Genomic DNA, 25,152 nt, shown 5'->3' on the forward strand with positions numbered 1-25,152 from the left:
ACCACCCCCTTTTGTACCGCTTTGGCCATGTATCTGGCAGGCTTTCTATTTGGTTCAATTTGTCAATTGAGCATTCTGGAGCAGTGGTGAAGTCACCTGGAACTGACTATCAAGCAGTTAGGTATAAGGGGGCGTTGACCTTATTGTTTATTAATTTTCATAACAACGATTTTTTGCATGTCACTGATCAGAAATCCCCATGTTTATTTTCATTTATCTCAACACAAGTAGGGAAGAAATCCCAGCAAGGTCAGCAACTGTACCTCTGTCAAGGGGGTGATTTCAATGCTAGATTACCACGCCAGTAGGCACGGGGAGAGCAGGTGAGCAGGGTAAAAGCAAAAAGGCAGACAGTGGCAGAGTCTGCTAGGACCCGCTTGCCGCATTATTACCTGCAGGGAAGCTCGATATTGCGCGAATTGTTTTAAAGCATTTTTAAGGATTGCTTGTGTACTGCACCACTTTGTTTTGGTGTCACCCACTGCTTTAATTCTCCTTCCGCCCCAGTCCATCACGGCTTCCAGTGCCGATTGCATGGATGGCAGAGAAGGCAGGAGGAGTGCTTCCGGCCTCCACGCTCTGGGCCAATCAGCAGAGGTGGAGGGGTCCATAAAGAGCATGGGAGGAAGGATGCGCAGCGGACGCGCGCAGCGGGTGCGCCGCTGGCGTGCCTAAGGCAAGCCCGTCTGCGCCCGTCCGCGCCTGGAGGACGCCAGACGCCAGCTCTCTGATGGTTTTGAAAGAGGAGTGCTGGCTTATTCCAGAGAGCGCCTGCTGTCCCTTGGATCACAGCCCAACCCTCGCTGCTTGCGCCTGGGAGAGGGAATGGAGGGGCCTTTTTTGCTGCCACAATTGTGGCTTTGATGCCTGCCCCTACTATTCCCCCCTCCCCCTGCCCCGGTAATACCCACCCTAAAAATCCTCCAACTTAATGCCCGCTCCTTGGTAAGACACTATATGGAAATGTATGATCTTATTGAAGATGAGGCTCCTGATGGGTTCTTTATCACAGAGTCTTGGCTAACCGATGACACAGTGGCTGAGCCCGGCCTTGCTCTTCCTCCTGAGTACATCATTTTGACTGTGAACAGGGCGTCGAGGGGGGGGGGGCTTAGCCGTCATCTTTAAGTCTAGGTTCCCTTGTTCTTTGGTCAGAGAGCCTGTAGTGGGGTGTGAATGCGCTCGCTTTGTCTTTTCCCCTAGCGCGCATTTCTCCCTCGCTGGTCTCTTAGTTTACCACCCTCCTGGTCCTGCCGCGGCATTTAAGTCTGCCATTGTCGAGGCTGTAAGCTCCTTAGCCTTGACCTCAGCAAATTTCACTCTCCTCGGGGATCTTAATTTACATTTCGATCTCCCCGCAGACCCTAAAATTGACAGCTTACTTGCCGACCTCGCTGCCTGCCAACTAAGACAGCTGGTGGTGGGGGCTACTAACACGGCTGGACACATGCTTGATCCGGTCTTTTCCAACATTCAGGGGCTTACAACTAAGGCTCCCAGCCCTGTGTGCTGGTCAGATCATCTTTTAGTGTCCCTTTCCCTTCCGCTTCCTACCTTGCTCCCTAGAGTTAATCTTAAATCTACGCTTAGACGTTGCTGGCACAAGCTTAGGTCGGAGGAGCTTCTCCTCCAACACTAAGCATGGATCCGGAACAAGCCTATAAAACATTCTGCGAATGGCTTATTTGCGCTTTAGATTCTCTTATTCCGGTGAAGCAGTCTGTTGGTCGCTGCACTAGCTCTAACCCCTGGTATAATGACTCCCTTGCTATCTTGCGTAGTATCTGTAAAACATTTGAACGGGTCAGGAGAAAGAACTATGACCCAGAGGTGAAAAAGCGGTACCAGGATGGGATTAAAGCCTATCATAAAGCGATACATCTGGCACGTGCTGCCCACCTCACTAATGAAATTAAGGCTAGCAAAAACCCTATTAAATGCATTTTAAAAATTTTGAGTGATTTTAAGAACAGGAAAAAAAACCCTCCCCATACATTTACATCAGGCCAACAGTGTGAAGCTTTGGCCAAATTCTTTGTTTTGAAAGTGGAAGCCATTTATACATTTTTTCTCATCTGCCCTACAGATCAAGTAGCCTCTCCAGTTCCTCGGCCTGCTAACATTTTATTGGTGAAACCTACCATCACTCAGGATGAGCTCATCGCTCTAAGTAGTAGGGTCAAATCAGGGTCCCCTTTAGACCCTATGCGGCCGGAGCTGTTTAAGGACTGTCTTCCGGTCCTTCTTGATCCTCTATGCCAAGTGATCAATTGCTCCTTTACTTCGGCGGTGGTACCTCAGGCTTGGAAACTAGCTAGGGTGATCCCCCTGTTGAAAAAACCCTCCCTCGACCCCAATAAGCCAGAAAATTTCAGGCCTATATCCCTCTTTCCCTGGGCCGCCAAAGTGGCGGAGGCCCACTCTAACAACATCCTCTCTAGCTTTTTGAACAGCAATAGTAGCCTGGATCCCTCACAAACGGGCTTTCGCCCTGACATAGCACCGAGACGGCACTCCTGGCGGTATGCGAGCATCTGCGGTCTATTCTGGATGAGGGTCAAACAGCGGCGCTGATTTTGCTCGATCTCAGTGCCGCGTTTGATACCGTCTCCCATCAGATCCTACTGCGCCACCTTGAGGAGGCTTGGGTAGTGGGCCAGGCCTGGTTCCATTCTTTTCTTTCAGACAGAGCATTTCAGGTCACAGCGCCCCCCTTCCTCTCCCATGTCCATCCCTGCAAGCAGGGGGTCCCTCTATGTCCAGCCTTTAGTGGGAGTAGCGCGTGAATTAGGCCTGACTTTGGTTTCATACGCCGATGATACACAACTGGTGGTTGCCCTCTCCGACGGCGGTGTCCTGGGCCCTGTGCGGTTTCGAACCGGCCTTGAGGCGATTTCTGAGTGGATGACCACTAACTGTTTACAACTTAATGCTAGTAAATCGGAGGTTCTGCTGGTGGGAAGAAACAAGGACCTCTGGAGCATTCAGTGGTGGCCAGCATCCATGGGTAACGCCCCAACCCCGAAGTCAGTGGTAAAAAATCTTGGGATCTGGCTTGATTCCGCTCTTGGGTTCCAGGAACACACAAAAAAGGTGGCTGGCACTTGTTTCTGACTCCTACGCGGCCTCAGACCCATTTCTTTTTTTTTTTATTCTGCTACACGCCAGCTGATCGTTCAGGCTACTATTCTGTCATGCATAGACTACGCCAATTCTCTTTTGTTAGGGGCTAACAAGGGGGAGGTGAACAGCTTGCAGAGAGTCCAAAATCCTGCTGCACAAGTCTTGCTTAGGCTCCCTAGATTTTGTTCTATGTCAGGCGCCATTAGGCGACTCCATTGGCTGCCTGTGCAAAAAAGGATTGAATTCAAAGCGCTCTGCTTAGCTTTCAAAATGTTTAAATTTTCATACCCAGAAATTCTATCCAAACTACTGACCCCTTATGTCCCCAACCGACAATTACGCTCTGCGGAGCAGCTGTTGGCGGTGGTCCCCCATGTGAAGCGTGTTAGAGCCGGGGGAAGGTCTTTCGGCCATTTGGTCGCCCGGCTGTGGAACTCTCTTCCTGCTCAGATACGCCGTCTGGATGGGCTTTTGCCCTTCCGTAAAGCCATTAAAACGTTTTTGTTCCCCAGATAATAGCCTTGCTACCTCTGTTTTTTGCCTCTAGCGCCGGGACGCCCCTTTGCTGGGGCAGCTGTGTGCTCTACAAAACTACTTAATAATAATAATAAAAGAGCTACAGGCTTTTGTTGCATCCTCTGACTTATATAACACATTGGAGGAAGAGAGGACTGAAATACAAGGTCTGACTACTTCTAGGAGATAGAACAGTTTTTCCTTCATTGACCACGTTTTTAGTTCTAATAATCTCAGGCATTCTTTGTCCAGTGGTATAATTGTTGATACAAAGTTTGGGGACCATAACCCGATTGAGATAACCCTGGCAGCACACTATAGAGCGATTCATCTGGAAGTCCCAGGCCTTACCAATCTAACACTAACCACAGATAATTTGAGGTTGCAATGAAAGCTGCCTGAACCCCAAAATTTCTTAATTGGTTGATAGCAGTGAACCTTTAGCTAGTAATGGGATGTCTATCTGAAGATACTAATGAGTGTCCTCTTTCATGGCCTTTTTGTGAAAAAAACAGATCATCATTGTTAATAACTGTTACATTGGTCCCCCAGTGCCCTCGCTGGTTTGATCATGAATGCTCACTTGCCAATCACCGGTTAAGACAGGCTCTAAATACTGAGGCTTGGGATCAAAATTTAGTGACTACTTTGCTGAAGGATTATAAAGCAGCCACAAATAAGAGAATGGCTGAAGTCATCAAATAGAAGTATTTATTGTTAACTGTTACTGACAACACACAAGATACTAAAACATTCTGGAATGCTGCATGTAGCATGCTCTCCTTTGACCTGGGAGTCAGTCAGTTGCCACATAAGTGGGGAAGAGTTGGGTGTTACAATTTGCTGACATCTACATAGACAGTACTCCTACTCCTTTGCTGCTATGGTAAGGGGCTGACCTGACCCGTTTGATTATCTCTTTGCTGGAAGTTGAGACTACTATTGGAAAAAGTGCAGGAGGTAAAGCACTGGTGCCCAATGGTGTCCCTATCTACAACATCAAATGCAATGTTAACCTGCAGGCCCCATTGTTGAAGAATGTATATAACAGTTTGAACTATTCCTCGATTCCTCACTCCTGGACTTCTGTCATCGTTCTCATTTTCAAAAATGGAAATAGGGCCAAGCATAAATGCTACCTTCCTATTTCCTTGATTGACATTCCAGCGAACATTCTGAGTAGAGTTTTGTATAACAGAATAGTAGAGTGGGCCAGTGAAAACAAGGTACTAAACATTTGTCATTTTGGATTTAGAAGTGGCATAGGGACTGTCAAACAGCGCCTTAATTTAAGCCTGAATATTCGGAAGTATTCCGTGGCCAAATAATCATCACTGTGTTTTGCCTTCATAGACCTGCCAATGGCGTTTGACTATGTTAACTACGCAAAATTGTGACCTTTGCTCATTAAATAAAAAATGGTCCCATCTATAGTACCTTTACTGAGGATGAATGACGTTTCAACGCATGCTTTTACCACGCATGCCTTTACAACGCAGGTATTCAATTGATAACTTTATTCGGTCACCACAGACCATAAAAGTACAGATAAAATACATACATACAAACACAGAAAGCTAAAACAATAAATAGCATGTCCAGTAATTTACAGCTAAGAATAGATTAAACCTAAATAGTTATCAAGATAGGCAAAATAAAACTAGAGATAAACATAATTTATACTACCAGCGCATTCAACATTAGACCGTTATACCCCCGGACATAGTTTCAATAATCTGGAACGCGTCAACCACACACTACCCAAGAATTTTGCAACCCCACAAATCATGATGGAGGATGAACTGTCCGTAGAGAGAACACGTAGTGCCTGATTGTGGCACCTCAACCCAAGTTCCCTGCAAACTGGTTTCAACCAAAGTTTCCGAGCTCCTTTGTAAGCTGGGCAAGCAAAAAACAAATGGGCCACAGACTCCTTAGGTGCCGCACAACCTGGGCATGCACACTGGCGGGCACCAGGGTTTGACCACCTCGCCGTAAACTCGTGCACTGGAAGCGTCCCATATCGCAGTTTTAGGTATAACGCACGATCTAGGGGTTTAGTTATCAGATCGAGGAAGGGCTCCCATTTCCTCACACACTTAAATAACAGGAATCGGTCCGTGAGTGGGCCCCCATCCGCAGCCCTCAGCGCATTATTCTGGACCCAGTCCCAATATAGCTTTTTAATCGTTTCCTTGGGCGGTGGCAATTGTGACTCCCATGCATCTCTTAGCCCTAGGTTAAGAACCAGGTCTTTCAGTTTATTCAGCCATACTATTTTTTTGCCCGTGTCCAATAACAGAAGATCATCCAGCCCTTCAGCGTATTTTGCAAGCTCGGCAGTTCTTCTCAATCGAGTCCAAAAAAGCAACGGGCGGAGCCTTACCAAATCCTTTAATGCTCTTCTACCCAGATCTAGTCTCAGGGGGATCAATGGGGTGGAAATAGGGAGAGCCACCACCTTCCTTAGGAAGATATTTTCCGCTGCCGATAAATCAGACACATTTTCGAACCCCCAGAGTTCAGAGCCATATAATGCCGCTGGGAGAATCTGGCCCTCGTAAATAGCCATAGCAGGAGAGACAGGCTTACTGTTTGATTCACGGAGCTCCCTCAAAGTCACCCCGGATACTCTTTGGTGACTGAGTAGCATTTTGGCCAAATGGTTCTTCCAGGTCATACGACTGTTTATCCGGACACCAAGGTAATCAAACGCAGGTATTACAACGCAAGTCGTTACAACGACTTGCAATGAGGGGCGCTGGATAGTGGAATAGTTTAATTTTCTATTCCAACTCCAGTCCCCGTGGATAGTAGGGAAGGTGTTGGATAGAAAATTAAACTATTCCCTATCCAACAGCGCCCTCCAGCGAGAGTCGTTGTAACGACTTTCGTTGTAATTCCTGCGTTGTAATGGTAGTGCGTGGTAAAAGTTTCATTGTAAACAATGATCCCCCTTTACTGATATCCCTACACACAGGTGCTAAGGCTAGAGTGAGCTTTTGGAACGAGGTGGACGTTTCCGACGAGTATAGTATTAGTCGGGGGTCTGCCAGGGGTGCACATTAGCTCCATAACTTTTTATTTTACATATCAATGAGCTTAGTGTAGAACTTACTAAGCTCACCCCTGATGTATCTATGGTGTTTGTTTCCCGCCCCCAGCGTTACTTTATGCGGATGACACAGTTTTAGTTTTTTATATTCCTCTTGCGTCTTATAATACACTCCTTTGTTAATTTTATGGAGAATCTTAATCTGTTGACTAATTTTACTGAGTGTTTTTTACTGACATGTGGGCTGAAGCTCACAAAACTACACTCCATTACTGTTGGCACAAATATTTTAACTAGCACATGCACTTTTTCTTTTTTAAGGATCAATTTTAGCTCTTTGGGCTCATGGTCCCTTCACATTGCAAAGTGTAGAACTAAGTTCTCAAGAGCAATTGGGTCATTACATTGCCGTCACCAAAGGGGGAGAGGCCTCTGAAACCTTTATTGCAAATATATTCTGCAGAGTGCACCCCCATTGCGACTTATGACACAGGAGTTTAGGGCTTGGGTGATCCTGCAAACCTACAGAGAGAGGAATCATTTATGTAGGAGGTTACTATTAGCTCCTATATCTACCTCCTACTGCATCTGCCACAGAGAGCTGGGCATAGATTATTTGAGTGACTATATCCATAGTCAACTGGTCATCCTGTGGTTATCCACTTGGAGTTCGGAAGACGGAACAATAACAAAGAATATAATCAATGACTCTGGCTTGCGAAAATGGTCTCTCCATCCCTTGGTTGGCCTACGTAAAAAAAAAACCTTGGAAGGAATAGGTCTAATTGATATGTTTTGGGATGGAGGACCACAGACTGCTGCTTGTGCGAAGGAAGGGATGCTCTTATTATTGGAAAAAGCTGCTGCAGAAAGTAAGAAAACAAGTGTCATAGATTACTTGCATTTTAATTTAGGGGAGTCCCTCTTGGACTATTTGGGGAACACAAATAGGAGCTGGGTATGTAATGTAATGTTCAGCTTTAGAGCTAGTACAATAAGATATTTTTTAAGTTTCCCTTTTGGGTATCAGCATGAACTTGATCTGAAGATATTCCCCTGTAACAATCAGCCTAAACAAAGCACAATGCACTTTCTCTTTTTTTCTCTTGTTTTTGTGTGTTACATGGAAAAAGATTCCTGGTGCCTTTTATGAGAGACAGAAATATACGGTCCTGAATGCAGGGGTGTAATTTTCTACGCACCTTGACAGACGATTAATCTTGTTGCTGTGTAGCTATGTTTCTCCAAGCTGCAGTATCCTCCAGGAAAACAATGTCAGAGCATTGATTTTTACCTATAATATTCTGTTTATGTTCAAAAGTAAATGTGTGCAGATTTACTACGATATTGTCTGCTGCTATTTTGACCAGATTTTGATGTATTTTTATATTTATTATTCAATCAGGTATTATGGTGTTTTTGCTTCTTTGCACAGTGTTTGCATGTATGATTAGCATGCTTTTATGGCTATTCTATAGCCAAATAAATATTATTTTGATTGATTTGAATGTCAGTTAGCCTTCTTCCAGATAATTAGAGTCAAGGTATGAGGAACCTCATTTCCCTTCCGTCAGTGGCCTGAGCCTATGGCAGTCTTCCAGCTCTGTGTGATAGGCCTTTCCTCTAAGTCTAACTTCCTCGAGAGAAGTCAGGGATGCAAAGCCAGGATTGTGCTCTGATTGATTGGGTTTAGAAGCTTTGACTAGCCCTTGGTTAGAAGTCCAGCTGGCCCAGGGGTGAAAGCGCTTGGCCATGGGCTCCTTTCTCTGGCCCGCTGTGTCACACAGTGCCAGGGACAGGGTCCTGAAGGCCCGTGGAGGTCTCCTTTGCCCTCACTGGGGCCTGTGTCGTAGCTCCATGAATCAGGTATTATGGTGTTTTTGCTTCTTTGCACAGTGTTTGCATGTATGATTAGCATGCTTTTACGGCTATTCTATAGCCAAAAAAAATACTATTTTGATTGATTTGAATGGCAGATGTATGATTAGCATGCTTTTATGGCTATTCTATAGCCAAATAAGTATTATTTTGATTGATTTGAATGTCAGTTAGCCTTCTTCCAGATAATTAGAGTCAAGGTATGAGGAACCTCATTTCCCTTCCGTCAGTGGCCTGAGCCTATGGCAGTCTTCCAGCTCTGTGTGACAGGCCTTTCCTCTAAGTCTAACTTCCTCGAGAGAAGTCAGGCATGCAAAGCCAGGATTGTGCTCTGATTGATTGGGTTTAGAAGCTTTGACTGGGCCCTTGGTCACAAGTCCAGCTCGCCCAGGGGTGAAAGCGCTTGGCCTTGGGCTCCCTTCTCTGGCCGGCTATGACACACAGTGCCTGGGACAGCGTCCCGAAGGCCCTTGGTGGTCTCCTTTGCTCTCACTGGGGCCTGTGTCATAGCTCCCTGAACCCCAACCCTACTCCATAGCTCCTTGCCTGATACCCAGCTTGGGCCCTGAGAACTCGGTCCTCCGATACCCTGGCTTATCCAAGGGTGACCGGACTCCTTGTTTTTAATTTTAAAATACGATACGCCATGACTAGATGGCCGTCCTTTCAGTCCGGGCATCTGATTGCATGTTCCTAATTTGTGCCCAAAAGGACAATCTTCCCTGGAAGTCCCGATGAGTGCTCATTTGAGTCTTCCATCTTAGCCAAGGCTCTAGGATATCAAATGTCACTCCTTGTGCACATATTACAAGAAAGCGGGGGGGGTTTCGTTAGTTGGTACACTGTATTTGGGACCCCTTGTGGCCTGGTGGTGCTCATACAGCTGCTGCCTGGGTCTGCGACTGCATTCCAACATAGTGCATTAGGCCTTTTTCCAAGTCTTGCTTCCCAGACAGCAGGCAGAGAAACAAATCTGACATGCCCAAATAGGACGGCCTGCTTGGGGGAGAGGTTTAGCCAGCACTGTACTGTGATCGTGACAGCCGGGCTGATTTGGAAATACTTATGAAGGCTCATTTAGGGCTCCAAACCCAGCCAGGGCTCCATGAGGTCAGATGTGTTTGCTCTGCTGGGCCCCTTTCACTTGCTGTGCATGAATTACAAGAAATTATTAGGGACAAGATATGAGAGACCCTCGCTTGCCCCCAGTCTTTCTCACAAGGTGCTGTGAGGGCCAGCCCATCTGCCCTGGGGTCCCAGAGGCCTGCTAATGTGGCTGTTTTTAAGCCTTGTCCGATAACTCTTACCTCAGAGCCTTGCTTATCACAGCGCAGGCAGGGATGCAAAGATGACATCCCATGCCAGACGGCTTGCTCAAGACCATTTTATCCAGCATTGTGCTCTGATTCATTGGGCACCTTTGGTCTACTTGTGGATGGATGTTTGACCAGCTTTGGCTATTGTTTCAAGCAGAGATCTTTCATCCTGCCTATACTGTCCGACTTGAGCATCATTCTTTTGTGGAGAGCATTCATCAGAGGAAAAGCCAAGCAGCTTGGCAGCTTATAAAGGTGTCTGATCAGAGTGGATGGGAGCGGGTGGTGCTAACCCCAGATGCTGCTTGGTGGTCCGGGTCCTGTGTGTTGTTCATTGCCCTTTTAAACCTAGTGCATATCCACCGCAGCTCGACCATTCCATGAGATGGCCCCGGCTATCTAGGCTGGGGCATAGCACCCTTGTGTCTTGTTCAGACTGCACCTTCTCTCCCTTCTGTTGTCACTGGCCAGGATGGGACTTCCAGTGCCTGAGTGACTGTTCTGTCCCTCTAACCCCTTGCCAGCAGCATATGCATATCTAATCTAATATCTTTGATAGGGCTACTTTGATTCGGCGCTCTAGCCTCAGGTATATAAACGGTTAGTCATGACTCCGCGCAGCGGACGCGCACAGCGGGCGCGCCTGAATCGCGCCGGAGTCACGCCAGAGTCCAGCCCGTCTGCGCCCGTCCGCGCACGAACGGGTGCAGGGGCTGGGGCTCTCGGCTGTAGGCTTTCGTATACACAGGATGCATTATACCACTTACAGAGGGGAACCCAGTCATTGGATCCCAACCACGCTAGCCTTATTAGAGGAACTGTCTATTCGCGGTTCATGCAGCAGTAAGTCCACCTCCTATTCCCATACCCTGAATCTGGCTAGCCTAAATACTAGATCACTGCAGTGTCATAGTCTTGAGATTTTCACCCTACTCCAAGCTGGAGAAATCGATGTCCTAACATTGACCGAGACCTGGCTCGGGGAAAATTCACTACCAGACATTATAGCCGCAGTTCCTTCAGGTTATGACATACACTGGCATAATCGTATGGGGAATGCCCGTGGGGGAGGAGTAGCTATACTTTTTAAGAAAAACCTAGCTGCAATTAAAATCTTGACAGAAACAGTGGACCTGGCCGATATGCTGGCAGTGAAAATTATGTTTGATAATTTGTGTTTAATCATTCTCACTGTCTATCGCCTGCCAAATTCCACCTCGGCCTTTAACGACCTATTTATGGCCAGCATATCGGATATATGCTCACGTTATAAGAACATAGTAGTTACGGGAGACTTTAATCTACACTGGGACAAGGAGAAAAAGGAACCAGCAGCTAGCTCTTTGGAGACAACAATGTGTTCGCTTGGTTTCAGGCAACTGGTAGACTCCCCTACGCACATAAAGGGCCATATTCTTGACCTGGTCTGGGTGTTGGATCCTAAGATCACCTCAGTAAGAGTTCTCCCTTGTATCTGGTCAGACCACCACCTGATATATTGTGATGTCCCTATTGGTGCAAAACCCCCACAGCCCCCACCAAAATTTAAAAAGACTCGTCAATAGAAAAATGTTGATGCACAAACATTGACATTGTCGCTCAGGGAACTCACTCAACCCACGGCGCCAGGCGCTGATATAGACCAAGAGTGTAGAGAGTTAATGGGTGATTTAACAAGGGCAATTGATCAGATTGCTCCAGTGAAGTCCCAGAAAATGAATAGTGGTGGGAAGGGAGCCCCCTGGTTCACACCAGCTCTAAGAGAGCATAGGAAAGATTTGCAAGATGCTGAGAGAAACTGGAGGAGAAAAAAAGACCCCGAATCCTGTGAACAATACAGGCAGTTGCTTCGGGCCTATAAAAAACATATACACGAATCCAAAGCGACATTCTACGAAAATCGCATTAACAAGGCAGATAATGTTCAGAAGGAAACTTTTAAAATCCTCATGGAACTAAGTAAAAGAACTCAACCTATAGAGACTATCTTCAATTGCGACACCTTTTTGAAATATTTCCTAGAAAAGGTTGAGATTATTTTACAAGATATAACAAGTACCAGAGTTGGCTCCACTGAACCACATCCTGCTAAAACTTCAGGTGGAATGTACTTGTCTAGTTTTCCCCTGATTGATTCATTGAGCCTAGAAACTTTAATGAGGAAAACAAAGTCAGGCTCCCCAGCCGACCCATGTCCTCCTAGTGTGTTCCGCCTAGCCCGCCTCAGCCTAGAAGAACGCATTCTGTCCATGCTAAATAGGTCATTGAACACGGGACAGCTGCCAGCTAGCTTTAAAGAAGCCCGGGTGAAGCCCCTAATCAAGAAAGCTGGGGCCGATCCCAAAGTATTAAAAAACTATCGGCCTATTTACCAGCTTCCATTTCTCTCTAAGGTGCTTGAGCAGCATGTTCTGAAGTCCCTGGCTGCGTTCCTGGAGTCCAACCATCTGCTCCATGACATGCAGGCAGGGTTCCGTGCCCACCATAGCACCGAGTTAGTCATGCTCTCAGTGCTGGACGACCTTAGAGGGTTGGCTGACCGAAAGAAACCAAGCGCCCTGATACTTCTAGACCTATCAGCGGCGTTTGATACCGTCAGCCATACCATACTCCTGGATAGGTTGGCCAGGTTTGGGTTTCGGGGCTCTGCTTACCTCTGGCTGGAATACTTTCTGTCTGGGCGAACCCAGAGGATTCAGCTGGGAGAGGAGGTATCAGGAGCAGGAGACCTGACATGTGGGGTACCCCAAGGCTCCGCCTTATCCCCCTTATTGTTCAACCTATACCTGCAACCACTAATAAGCACCTTGGTTGAGATGGGCTGTCGGGTGTTTAACTATGCAGACGACACTCAGTTGTTGCTGAGCATAGATGACACCGTACGGGCCCAGTCGCTGGCACAGGAGATTCTTAGGTACACTGTTAACTGGATGTCCAGGAATCTCCTGAAGATTAACCCCGAGAAAACAGAGGTGTTAATTGTGTCATCCACTTGTTCTCCCTGGTGTGACCTCTACTGGCCCCAGGAATTAGGGACCACACCCAAGCCAACAATCGCGGTCAAAAGTCTTGGCATGAGAATAGACGGCGCCCTCTCAATGACCAATCAAATCTCTGCGGTAGTGGGTACTTGCAACGGCATCATAAGACAACTGCGCAAACTTGTTCCACTTCTTTCCCAGTCCATGCTTCGCACGATAGTTTCCGCCACCATACTGTCGAGGCTGGACTACGGAAATGCGCTCTACCTGGGCTTACCTAAAGCCTTAACAAACAGACTGCAGGTAGTCTTAAATGATGCGGCAAGACTAATCTTTAGACTTCCAAGGAGATCACACGCATCCCCGCTGTTGCTGAGTCTTCACTGGCTACCAGTGACGCAAAGGTCGGCTTTTAAGAGTCTCTGTATAGCCCATAAGGCTATCTACGGGCAAGCCCCTTCCTATATCAAGGAAAGACTAGTTATCTACAGGCCCGAAAGAAGCCTAAGGTCCTCCGAGGCTCAGTTGCTTGTATGTCCTCGGTTCAGGCTAGCAACAAAAGGAGGGAGATCCTTCTCGGTCCTACTGCCCAAAATGTGGAATGAGCTGCCTGAGTCTCTTCGCAAGGAAGGAAATCTGCTCCGCTTTAGGAAAGCCCTAAAGACAACTCTATTTAGAACAGCGTTGAGCTCAGTACAGACCTAACTCGCCTCCTGTGGCTGCCCGAGTTGTGATGTCATTGTGGTCAAAAGCGCCCTGAGACCTGCCGGTGATTTGGCGCTATACAAACCGACATAAACATAAACATAAACATAAATGATTAAGCCATGCATGTGTGAATGCACATGGCCTGTACAGTCAAACTGCGAATGGCTCATCAAAAAAAATAAAGTTCCTTTACTCGCTCCATCTGATACATGGATAACTGTGGTAATTCTAGAGATAATACATGCCAATGAACGCTGACCTCCCAGGATGTGTGCATTTATCAGACCAAGGCCACTTTGGTGGCTCTGGATAACCATGGGCTGTTTGCACGTCCTGATGATGGCAACAATACATACAGATGTGCTATCAAAGTTTAATGGTACTTTTTTGCCTTCCATGGTGACCATGGGTAACAGGGTTCGATTCTTGTTAGGGAGCCTGGGAAATGGCTACCACCTACCACTCTCGATTTGGGAAGGTAGTGATGAAAAATAACTCTTTTGGGGCTCTACAATTGGAATGAGTGCACTTTGAATCCTTTAACAAGGATCCATTGGAGGGCAAGTCTTGTGCCAGCAGTCACTGTAATTCCAGCTCCAGTAGCATATATTAAAGGTGCTGCTGTTAAAAAGCTTGTTGTTGAATCTTGTGATAAAGCTGTTGGTCCTCAGCGAGGCACGCTACTGCCTGTCCCAGCACCTGCCTCTCATGCCCAATTTGACGCTCTTGACTGACTGTCCAGGAGGTCCAAAGCATTTACTTTGGAAATATTAGAGTGTTCAAAGCAAGCAGGTTGCCTCAATACTCCAGCTATGAATAGTGGAATATGTCTCTGTTTTTTTTTGTTGGTTTTTGGAACTGGGGCATGATTAAAAGGGACAGCCTGGGGCATTCGTACTGTGCCACTAGAGGTGACATTCATGGACCAGTGTAAAACTAATCAAAGTGAAAGCATTTGCTAAGAATGTTTTTATTAATCTAGAATGAAAATTGGAGGTTCCACCTGCAATCCAGCAGCTTTATTCCCATGACCTGCTGAGCACCTTCCAGGAAACCAAGGTCTTTGGGTTCAGGGGCCAGTATGATGCATAGCTGCCAGCCCTCTGGCTTGACGGGATAGGTGTCCCATTTGTCCCGGGCCAGAAAAACCTGGGGTGCCTGGCTGTGTGCTATGTGTGGCTCTCTGTGGTATCCCACAATCGCACACATGCACCACCTTGGATATCCATGGACGTTTGAATCTATTAATGAGTGTGTAATAACTCATCTTCCGAATGAACTAGCCCTAAAAAAGGATGGCGCTGGCACGTAGGGCACATACCAGGACGTCTTCTGAATTGAGAGCCTCAGCTAGTAGGAGGGATGCTGTGGTGCACATGGAAGCCAGGTGCAAGGGCCCTAGTGGAGCAGGTGCAGATTTTGGTGGTAGTAGCGAATATTCAAACAAGAACTTTAAAGGCTGAAGTGGAGAAGGGTTCCATGTGAATAGCAATTAAACATGGTTCCATCGGTCCAAATAGATGGGCGAGCCGGCATTTTGAAGGGAACGGCAAGGATCTCTGTTGCCCTTGGCTGGTAGAGGGATCGCTGTTTTAAGATTTCCAAACCCAGAGAGTCAGAGATGACACCCTCACAGTCTCCAGTGCAGGAATGCAAATTATCCAGGAAAAGCTGGAAGGAGCTCTGAGGAAGAGTTCTCTTTGTGAAGGTCAGGGTGCACTGGAATGTGTTCACTCCAAGAGAGGGTCATGAGTCTTGGAAAATGTTGTGGTGCTGGTGGTTCTGGTGGAATCCTGTGTACCTTCGATGGCCCTTAAAAATCCAGGTGAGGTGGTGTAATTCCTGCACCGAGCCGTAACCATATCTGCAGTAGGTCTCCAAAGTGAACAGCCTCTGGCCTGCTGCAACATTGTAGGTAAGAGAACTTGGCTAATCTGGTCTGAAACTTTGGGATAAGGATTGGCTCTAAAGACTGGTGGGTCAGGCTGGAATATGGAGAGGGGTTGCACAAGTGTCGTGGCTGGATGAGGGGTGTGGGCTGGGTCATTCCTGTGGATCACCATAGCTGCAGTAGATGCATCTCCCCGTGCCCCACCCTGGGGCACGGGCCCAGAATTCTGCCTCAGCCTGCCCCTAGTAGTGTACTTAGAACTGGTGCGGACCAGGGAATCCCACTTTTTAATTAAAACAAAGCATTGCAAAGGCCAGAGATGGGTGTTGATATGATGTGATTTTTGCCCAGTGCTCTGAATGTCAAGGTGAAGAAATTTGATGAAGCGTGGGTAAATGACTGCAACAACTATGACTCACTTAATCTCTTCTCAGTCATAGTGGCCGTTACCTTCAAGTGGTCCAGCTGGTAACTATCTCTATAGTCTTTGAGGAGATGTCAGTGAGCATGAGAGCAAGACATTGCAACGCTAAGGATGGTATAGTTCCTGGATATTGAAACCACCACTAGAGTCACAAACTGTAAATATCCCAGTGAAAAATGCAACTGTGATTTGTGCGGAAACGTAATAGGAACTTTCTTAGAGCATAGAAAACAAGTCCCAAATAAACATAAAGGATTCTACCTAAAACATGTTGCTCAAAATGTGGCAAGAAAGCAGAATTCCACAACACTGCATGCCACTATGCAAAATGTAAAGGTAGAATAAAGAAAAGAGGGCTACAATTCTTCTGTCACTTCTGTAACCTCAGATTTGGATCACAAATTGGAATGTTGCAGCATGCAAGACAAACACATCTGAAAGCACAAAATGATGTTTGACTCTCATTTCAATCAAGCAGCAAATCATCCTTGGTCAAAAGAAGAAATTCTTCTGCTAACTGAATTGGGAAAATTACATGAAAATTAAAGAATTATAAATGCGCTCATGGTTTCACATTTTGACAGTAAAAAAGAAAACAAAATGCAGAGAACGGAATGGATAGAAGAGAAAAAAGAACAAAAAAGCTGGCAAAGGATGTGCAGCAAATATCCAACATTGAAAGTGACTCCAATGACAAACTTGAAAAAGACAGGAAAAAGGCTTTATTATCAGAAAGAGAGTGCCCAAAATCTCTAAGTTTCATGATCTAAATAACAGAATAATAGAAGTTCAATTTTAAAAAAAAAAATGCACATCATCATGAAGCTCCTATGGACCTGATGGAAGAAATTGTGATTTATCTCTCAGAAAATACCAGTGATATAATTCTAAAACTAGTCAATCACAATGAACATCAAAATGAAACTGTTAATGAGCCTATGAGTACTGCTCAAGAGGCACGTCAGAGTGTCCCACTCCAAAATAACAGACTAAAAAATAAATTTAAAAAAGGCTGTGAAGAAATGGGCCCTGAGCCCCCTTACTTACCATGCACATGTTCCCAAGACTGCACTGCCGACGCCTGACACCACAAGAAAAGTAGTAAAATAAAGAGGGAAAACACAGTGACCAACTACACTAATAAAGGAGTACTATGTTTTTGAACAGCGAGCTGAACTCCCAGCAACCAGTCTCATGGGAGAGGAAGAAAAGAAAAGGAAGCCACAGCAGGAAAGAGGGGCAGTGAGGAGGAAACCAAAAAGAAGGAAACTGAAGAGATTGAGAAGTGACCCAAAGAGAGCCATCTGGTGAAACCGATAAATCAGGAGAAGCTGCCGACCTGGACGAGTCCCCCGATGCGTGAGGAGTGGTGGACATCACCGGAGGATGGTGGAGAGCCACTGCAACTCAGGAGAATTGCGGCATGGTGGGCGTGTGTTGAAGGGGAGGGTGTGTGATTGTTTGGGGAGGGAGAGGTCACAGTGTGGGATTGTGTTTGGGTGGGTTCGCACTATAATTTTATTTCACCGAGTAGCACTCACAGTGCCACTGACATAACACCAGCGCACCGGACCTTGCATTTTAAAAGTAATGTCACGGACTGTTAGGAGAAAGGAGTCATTGATTCCAGGTGAAGTTTATCTGGCACGGGTCCTTAGCACTGGCACCTATAGAAAGGAAGGAAGAAGTCTGAGGGCTGTAGGAACAGGGGCACAGAATGTATAAAAACAACAATTCAATTCTAAATACAAATAATGTACAAATTAATGAGCTAAACAAAATATGCAATTTGAGACCGATTACAATTGGTACAGCATGCATGAAGCTATTTACAAAAATCCTGACCAAAAGACTTACTTTGCTCATTAGTTTGATTATGAGACAAAAAGGCTTCATGAAAGTGAGAAGATATTTTGAAAACCTGAAAACCTGACAGTGCTACAGAACTTCATAAAAGGGGCATGAAAGAATAAACACACACTTGCAATGGTGTTTATAGACATTTTAGAATCTTCTGACTCTGGCAGCCACAGTCACATTTATACAGACTGTCAAGAGACAAAGATTTCTGTCATGCATCCCCTAATATGTGATCTTCAGAAAAACGTCAAGGGCTTTACATTTGGATCAGATGGACTTATTGAGCAAATCACCACTTTAGCATTTGCCGATGACATAGCAGTACTCAGTTGCACATGGGAACAAATGAGTACTAATTTGAAGATCATTGAAAAATTCAGTAAAAAAGCAGCCTTAAAACTGAATATGAAAAAGACGCATGTTTTTTTTCACATGTCACCATAAAGACATAGTCCTGGCGACCAATTGCAAACTATGGCAATTCGAAACACAAAACATTGAGAAATTATAGCCCGAGTGAGAGATACCCTCAGATCAAACTTTGATTTTCACACAGGTTATACATGAAATAGCAGAATAAATGAGGTACTAACAGGGTGGGCTCAAAAGCTTAACAGTTTAGTACTTAAGCCCACACAAAAGTTTGAAATATTATGCCACTACCTGGCTCCCAAGATGTCATTTAAACTGGAAATAGCAGGTGCAGAAGCCACACACCTTCATCAATCTGGGCCAGATAATAAACAAATGTGTCAAGCACTTCCTTCACCTATGTGCATACAACTGCAATGGTCTCCTCCGAAACATCTAATGGAGGCCTAAAGATACCATAGCTGTGTAGAACAATAGGACTAAAAAGACCCGGAATCCTTAAAATCTAAGATAAAACTCCAGATTTGTATATTGCTCACTTTTATATGTATGCAGGAGAAATAATAAACAATAATACTGATAATATTATCAAAATTTACAAACTAACCATCTTGGACAGTAGATTGCTAAGGTATACATTGCAAAAGTTAGTAGCATAAGACCAGAGAAAAGAGGAATTTGAGAAATGGAAAAAATTCCGTGTGCAAGGGATGTTGTTAAATATCTAGAAAATAATGCAGCCTTGAATTTCTGGATTAGTAAGCCATTAAATTAAAGGAAAATCAATACATATCTGCACTGATACTAAGAGCAAGTGCCTTGTACACTAGAGAAACAATCCCCAGAAGAAGAGACCAAATATTTGCTAATTGCAGATATTGCAAAGATGTGTGTGAACAAATATTCACTTATAAGGTACATCTCTCAAAACTAAGGCCTTGAGGATTAAAAGTCATAGCACAATTGTAGAACTTCTCATTGATAGAGTGAAAAGGTGTGGTTGGATAACATTCAGGGAACCTCATATCAAAAATTGTCACGGTGAGTTAGGAAACCCTGATGTGATGTTCACCAAAAATGGGACTGCTGTAGTGATTGCTGTCTCAATTAGTTATGAAAACTCACAAAATTCCATTGAACAACCATTTGAGGCAAAGTAAACTACTATCTGGACTAATCACAAGAAATCAAAAACCATACAAACTATTCCACTGTGAAATTTCATGGTTTTATTGTAGGGTATTGGGATATTTGGCCTCAATGTAAATGACGTTGCTCTAGCTGTTCTTGGTCGGCAAAATGTCTTTTCCATTAAAGATGAATATTTACCTGACTACTTTCATGGACACTTTAAAAAATATGCCAAGTATTCTTGGACAACTAATTGTTTAACTTAACACTCAAATGAACACTGTATTACTTAACGCGTATTTCGTCTCAATTAGTCTTCTGTTTTAAGTTTTAAGAAAAATTTTTTGATTGACACTAACATTTCGTTAAACTTTTGCTATAGTCAAAAAAAGAAAAAAAAAGGTTTATTGCATAATTAATTAAAAAATCATTACAATTTCCACATATTAATGTTATGATACAAAAAAATGCTTACTAAAAAGATTAGACTCTTCCTTTGTTAAAATGATGTAACACAGTTTTTAAAAGGGGTTTCTTCCGGGGAAACTCCCACCGGCATTGGGAGGTCAAAGTGTTATTGCATGTTTGTGCAAGGATTACCAGTCATTGGGATCAGGGCAGCGTTAGTTAACCCACTTCTTTCACCCTGTCCTTGTTCCACAAGACTCAGGCATTTTTTCACTTCTGCCAGTAATTTTATTCCCCGGCATGCCAAGATAATTGAGCTCCCTCCCAGCCAACAAGTTACCGCTTGCCTGCAGGTGCGATTTTTAACTCGTTGCAGATCTGTTTTAGTAAACGACGACGTTGTTCCAGGAGAGCCGGACAGACGCACAAAAAGTGAGCTAGTGATTCAGTTTTGTAGCCACAAAGTCTGCAACTCTCGGTCTGGTGATTACCGTTCCAGGATGGTACTAAGTCCTTCGAAATGTGCATACCCATCCTATAGGCTGTAAAGGCTCTTTTTATATGCACATTGAAGTGAGAGGTTAAGTATGCATGCGGTCGTCCAGCTTTGAAGGAGTTGATTGAGAAGTAACGCTTTGTCTTCTTGCTATAGTTAACATGGTTTAGAGTTGAATCTTCGTATTAAAAATAGTTACATGTTTATTCTTTGATTTATTACAAAAATAGTTGTGTATGCACATTTAGATGTACATGTTGATACTTGATGTGTGTGTGAGCACACACATAATTAGGACAGATTGCATAAATGATTGTTAATCACATTTAATCATACCTTACTTTGCACAGGACATTTGTATACGGTTGATCCAGTAGTGCGGTAAGACAGACAATTTATATTATTAGAGAGGTCCTGGAGGGTATACTATCTCTTTCCGATATGTGATGCATTTTCTGTAAGGACAGCTTCAAGTATAGCTATACTCCGGAACAATTGTTGTGCTGTTGGAAGCAAGGCTGATTTGACATTGATAGGGAGCAATAATAACCCCAGAATGAGCCACTGTGTAGCCAAATATCTTGTCATCTAACCAGTGATGCGCATGAATGGATGAATACATTCCCACTGTCCTTACCTACTATGCAGGGAAACAACAGCCAAGGAAATGTGCTCCTCACATTCAGCTGGGTAAGAAGACCCTGTTGAGCTTGACTTTAGTCTAGCACTGTGAAGAAACATGAGAGGTGTAGAAAACGTAGGAGGCCCTTGGACTGCTGGTCAAATACCACAACTCTTATTGTTTTTTCACTTACTGAGTGAGGTGAGGGGTGAGCCCCATGGGGCTCTTACTTCTTAATCCATGCGCCCAGCACCCAATCCAGGGACAGTGGCAGGTGGCGAGTTTGACTGGGGCGGGTCACCTGTCAAACAATAACATAAGTGTCCTAAAGCAAGCTCAGGGAGGACAGAAACCTCCCATGAAGCAGAAGGGCAAAAGCTAGCTTGATCTAAATTTTCAGTATGAATACAGACCGTGAAGCGAGGCTTAAAAATACCACTGACGTTTCTGGTTTAAAGCAGGAGGTGTCAGAAAAGCTACCATAGGGATAATTGGCTTGTGTTGGCCGAGCATTCTTAGCAATGTCACTTTTTGATCCTTCAATGTCGGTTCTTCCTATCATTGTGAAGCAGAATTCACCACGCATTGGATTGTTCATCAGCTAATAAGGAAAGGAGCGGGGATTAAACCATCATAACATAGGTTAGTTTTACCATATCGATGATTTTTTGTAAGGGTTGCAATAGTAATGCTGCTCAGTTGGAGAGGAACTGCAAGTTCACAAATTTTGTGCATGTGTTTGGCTGGGCAGCCGATTAGGGCGAAGGTACCATCTGTGGAATTATGACTGAGCACCTCTAAGTCAGAACCTTCCCCTTAACTGTAACAATACCACAGTGCTGTGGAGCATCAATTGGCCTTGGACAGCTGGCCTTTTGGCTTTTGCATAGATCACTTTGATCAGGGACAGGCGTGTGTTAGGAAAGGGGCCGCCTCAAATGCATTTAGTACACCACATGTTCACTGGTGGTAAATTATTTGTAGCTATACACTGAGTCAAGCTTTTGTCTCTGACCATGGGTGTCCATCCCCTTCTGGAGACTCTCTGCCACCAGGCCAGTGGGAGGGATGGGGTGTGGGTCCCTAGGAGTCTAGATCCACCATGTTCAGTGCAGCATGGGAGCCTAACCCTCACACCCTGCACCTTTGGGTACAGGGATGGGGGCATGATCCCTTGCAGGTCATCAGGGTGACCAGATGGATGAAGCAGGCACCAGTGGAACTACCTGGAGGCAAGAGGCCAGGCAGTGGCTCGAGGGAGGAGGCTCCTGAGTGCTGGTCTTGTTGTTGGCTGCTGCCCATACACTCAGATCACCAGGTCAGGCTGAGCCATCTAGTGACTCGGCTGACCATCTTTATGACTGGTCGGTGGCTGGCCGACCAGATGACAGACGGGCCGGCCGGAGCAACTAACTCGGACATGTGTCTCCCCCCGGGTTCTGTAAGGCATCAGATGTGGGACCTTAATAGTCAAGGAAAAATGTCTTTCCAGGTAGGGGTAGGCTGAGGCCTTAACCCCATTTAGCCCCCAAGCTTGGGTACCACGAAAGTGAAAGGCATCCTTAGCTGATTGACTGGGGGTGACAGTCTCTACCCAGGGCATGGTAGCTGCAGACATAGGATGATCTTGTGTTCTTCTGGGGTGTGAGGCAGAGAGTGGACCCACCATGAAGGGCCAGACCAATACCTGGACAGGTAGCGTCAGAACAAGGAATGAGTCTGGGGCTCCTGCAGATTGAGCAGCTCCCGTAATCCCCCCTGAGAGGTAGGCAAAGCCATGTTTTTTGCCTGGGAGGCTTGATCCCTGCAGTCCAGAGCTCCATGCACTAGGCAGTGTCACCTTCCCTACCCAGACCAGGGTGGTGTCGGACTGGAGAGGAGTCTGGGGTTGCTGCTGGCTGAACAGCTCCTGTATTCTCCCAAAAGAGGGGAGCAAAGCCATAACGTTTGGCAGGGAAGCCAGGGCTCCTGGCATTGGGAAGACCCACCTTGTCTATCTGGGTCAAGGGCTGGGGCAAGGTGGTGTTAGATTGGGGAAGAGTCTCGACTCCTGCATGCTGAGCAGCTCCCTTAATCCCCCATTAGAGGCCCTGTTCCTGTAGTCTGGTGATGCCAGCCAGCAGTCAGAGCCTCTGACTTTACCCAGGGCAGGATGTACCCCCACCCACAAGGGTTTGCCAGGTTTCAATATGTCCACCAGTTTGTTGCTTCATGTGGGCAAAAACAGCGCCAGTAATGTTCCATTCTCAAGGCCGATCCAGCCGATGGATGAGTATGGCTGTACTAGTCAAGGGAACCACAGGACCAGCACAGCCTTCCTTATTTGGAGTATTCCCAGCTCTAGAATAGATCCAACTATTCTGAGATTGGTGCTCAAATATGTTATTCTCAAGTATGTAGTTTAGCTTCAGTTTAGTGCACTCGCTTGTGTGCTTTTAGCATTCTGTGCAATCAGCAGGAGGCCACTATACCAACCCTCCATCTAAAACCTAGACATTTGTAAATGGAAGATTACAAAGGATAAGATGGAACACATGAGCTACTAGTGAACAAGGTGATGTATTATACACATCGCATCAGAAAGCAATGACCTTCACTGTTGTAATGCCGATTCGGTTCTTTCAGACAAACATCAGTCTAAACCCAAGCAAAGACTCGCCGAAGTTGGAAGATGGTGTTCCGCCTTTGCTTAGGGGACAAAAAAATATGGCAGCTGTGAAAATGACCCTTTGTTCAACCGAGAAAACCTTCATAGGACCTCCATCTACCATAATCACATCTTTATCTAGAATGAGATTAAGGCAGGGTCTTTTCGTAGCCATTTTGGGGAGAAAGTAGGAACACACAGTAGCACCATGCAGGTGGATGTCTATTTGGTAGACTGAATAGCTCAGGAATTGCTACTTTTCCACTTCTCCTTTGTTCATTTCCAGTTATGCATGGCTGATATATTAAGTTGTATGCTGCATCATGTCTGTATTCTGGACCATGTCAACATGAAACAATGACCTAGCACACCAATTCAAGGTAGTACAATAGAACTCCCCTGTGTGATTAAGACTTCTCAAATGTGACATAAAAAGACCAAATGTACACTCACTGATGGCTTGGATCTGTGTGTGTGCTCTGGTGCACCAAGAAAACATGCAAATAGATAAACTTGGAGCTGTAGACAGCTTGAAATTGATAGGGTGTCAGTGCTGTTGACTGTAAACAAAAAGTGTGCAGAATGCCAAGAAGGATCGATTGTCACACGTGTGTAGTCAAATGTTCCAAAACATCTAGGGAAATGAATGGCAGCACAAAATTACCATGCCACCCACTGCCTGTCCTGCTGTGACTGTGGCAATGGGATGTACTTTTGTGCTTTGTTATTGATGCTTTTGATAAACTGGATTAGCACTGATCTTTGCTTGGCTGTAAACCACAAGCCACAATGACTCAGGTAATATAGAATAATCCCCATGGCATTGCAATTTAAAGAGTATCTTAACAGAGTCATTGATGGCATGGGAGAAGACTTTTGCTGAAGCTACCTCCTGTTCCCATTTTACAATCATGACCAGGATTACTTGTGAGGGCAAGTGACACCGCTCTAACTTGCTTTTCCCAGATATACTAAAGAATTTGAGGTTTTGGTGTACACTTCTTCTCCTTCTTATGTAGTTGTTCCTCCTTGATTAGGGACAAAAAAACTGACCAGCTTATGTATGGTGCTGAATCATTGGATTGATTCATTGTTGCTGGGTTGAGGTGTGGCATGGGTGTTTTCGTTGAGCCCAGCTTATTGGCTGTATTGAGTGCTTTCCAGGTTTGTTGGATGTGCATTTAGAAAATTCTCTGAAATTGTGTTGTTGAGTGCTTCCAACAGTATGGATACAACACATATTCATGTTATATATAGGCACCCTGTATATAATATTATATTTATGTTGTGCTTCATATTTCACACCTACTTAATTGGTATGTTGACCCTTGTGCTGTGTAGAAGGGTTGTTTTGACATATGCTGACTGGCAACTTTTTTATTTATTTTTCCTTTTGCTGAAATTTGTTGCATATTTTTGTATTTGTGTAAGTTATTAAAAATTGTTATAAGTAACCTGTGTTTTGTGGGTGACTTACTTCAAAGCTGGTTTGGTGCTGAGTCTACTTTACAGTGAACATTGACTTAGCAGCGTTACAGGAAAATGGCAACTTTGATGCAAGGTATTGCAGAGCTCAGCTGAGGAGATCCCAAACCCAAGCAGTGTGTGGAGAAGTAAAATGCTGTGGATCAAGGTATTTTGAGAGTTAGTAACATCATATTTCGAACCACACTCTCATGGATGCAGGTAGAAAACTTGTCAAGAGTTTCAATTGTCCACACCCC

At 45.1% G+C, this 25,152-nt stretch overlaps 1 long non-coding RNA gene and 1 pseudogene across 1 annotated transcript in view; both read left to right on the forward strand.

The window, feature by feature from the left end:
• LOC144753639 (uncharacterized) overlaps window positions 1-25,152 on the forward strand; it is a 318,644-nt gene that overhangs the window by 172,341 nt on the left and 121,151 nt on the right. The window lies entirely within an intron of this gene.
• Window positions 20,837-21,763, forward strand: LOC144756772 (28S ribosomal RNA; annotated as a pseudogene).

Source organism: Lissotriton helveticus, chromosome 5_1 (assembly GCF_964261635.1).
Source record: "Lissotriton helveticus chromosome 5_1, aLisHel1.1, whole genome shotgun sequence".
Classification (NCBI taxonomy): Eukaryota; Metazoa; Chordata; class Amphibia; order Caudata; family Salamandridae; genus Lissotriton; species Lissotriton helveticus.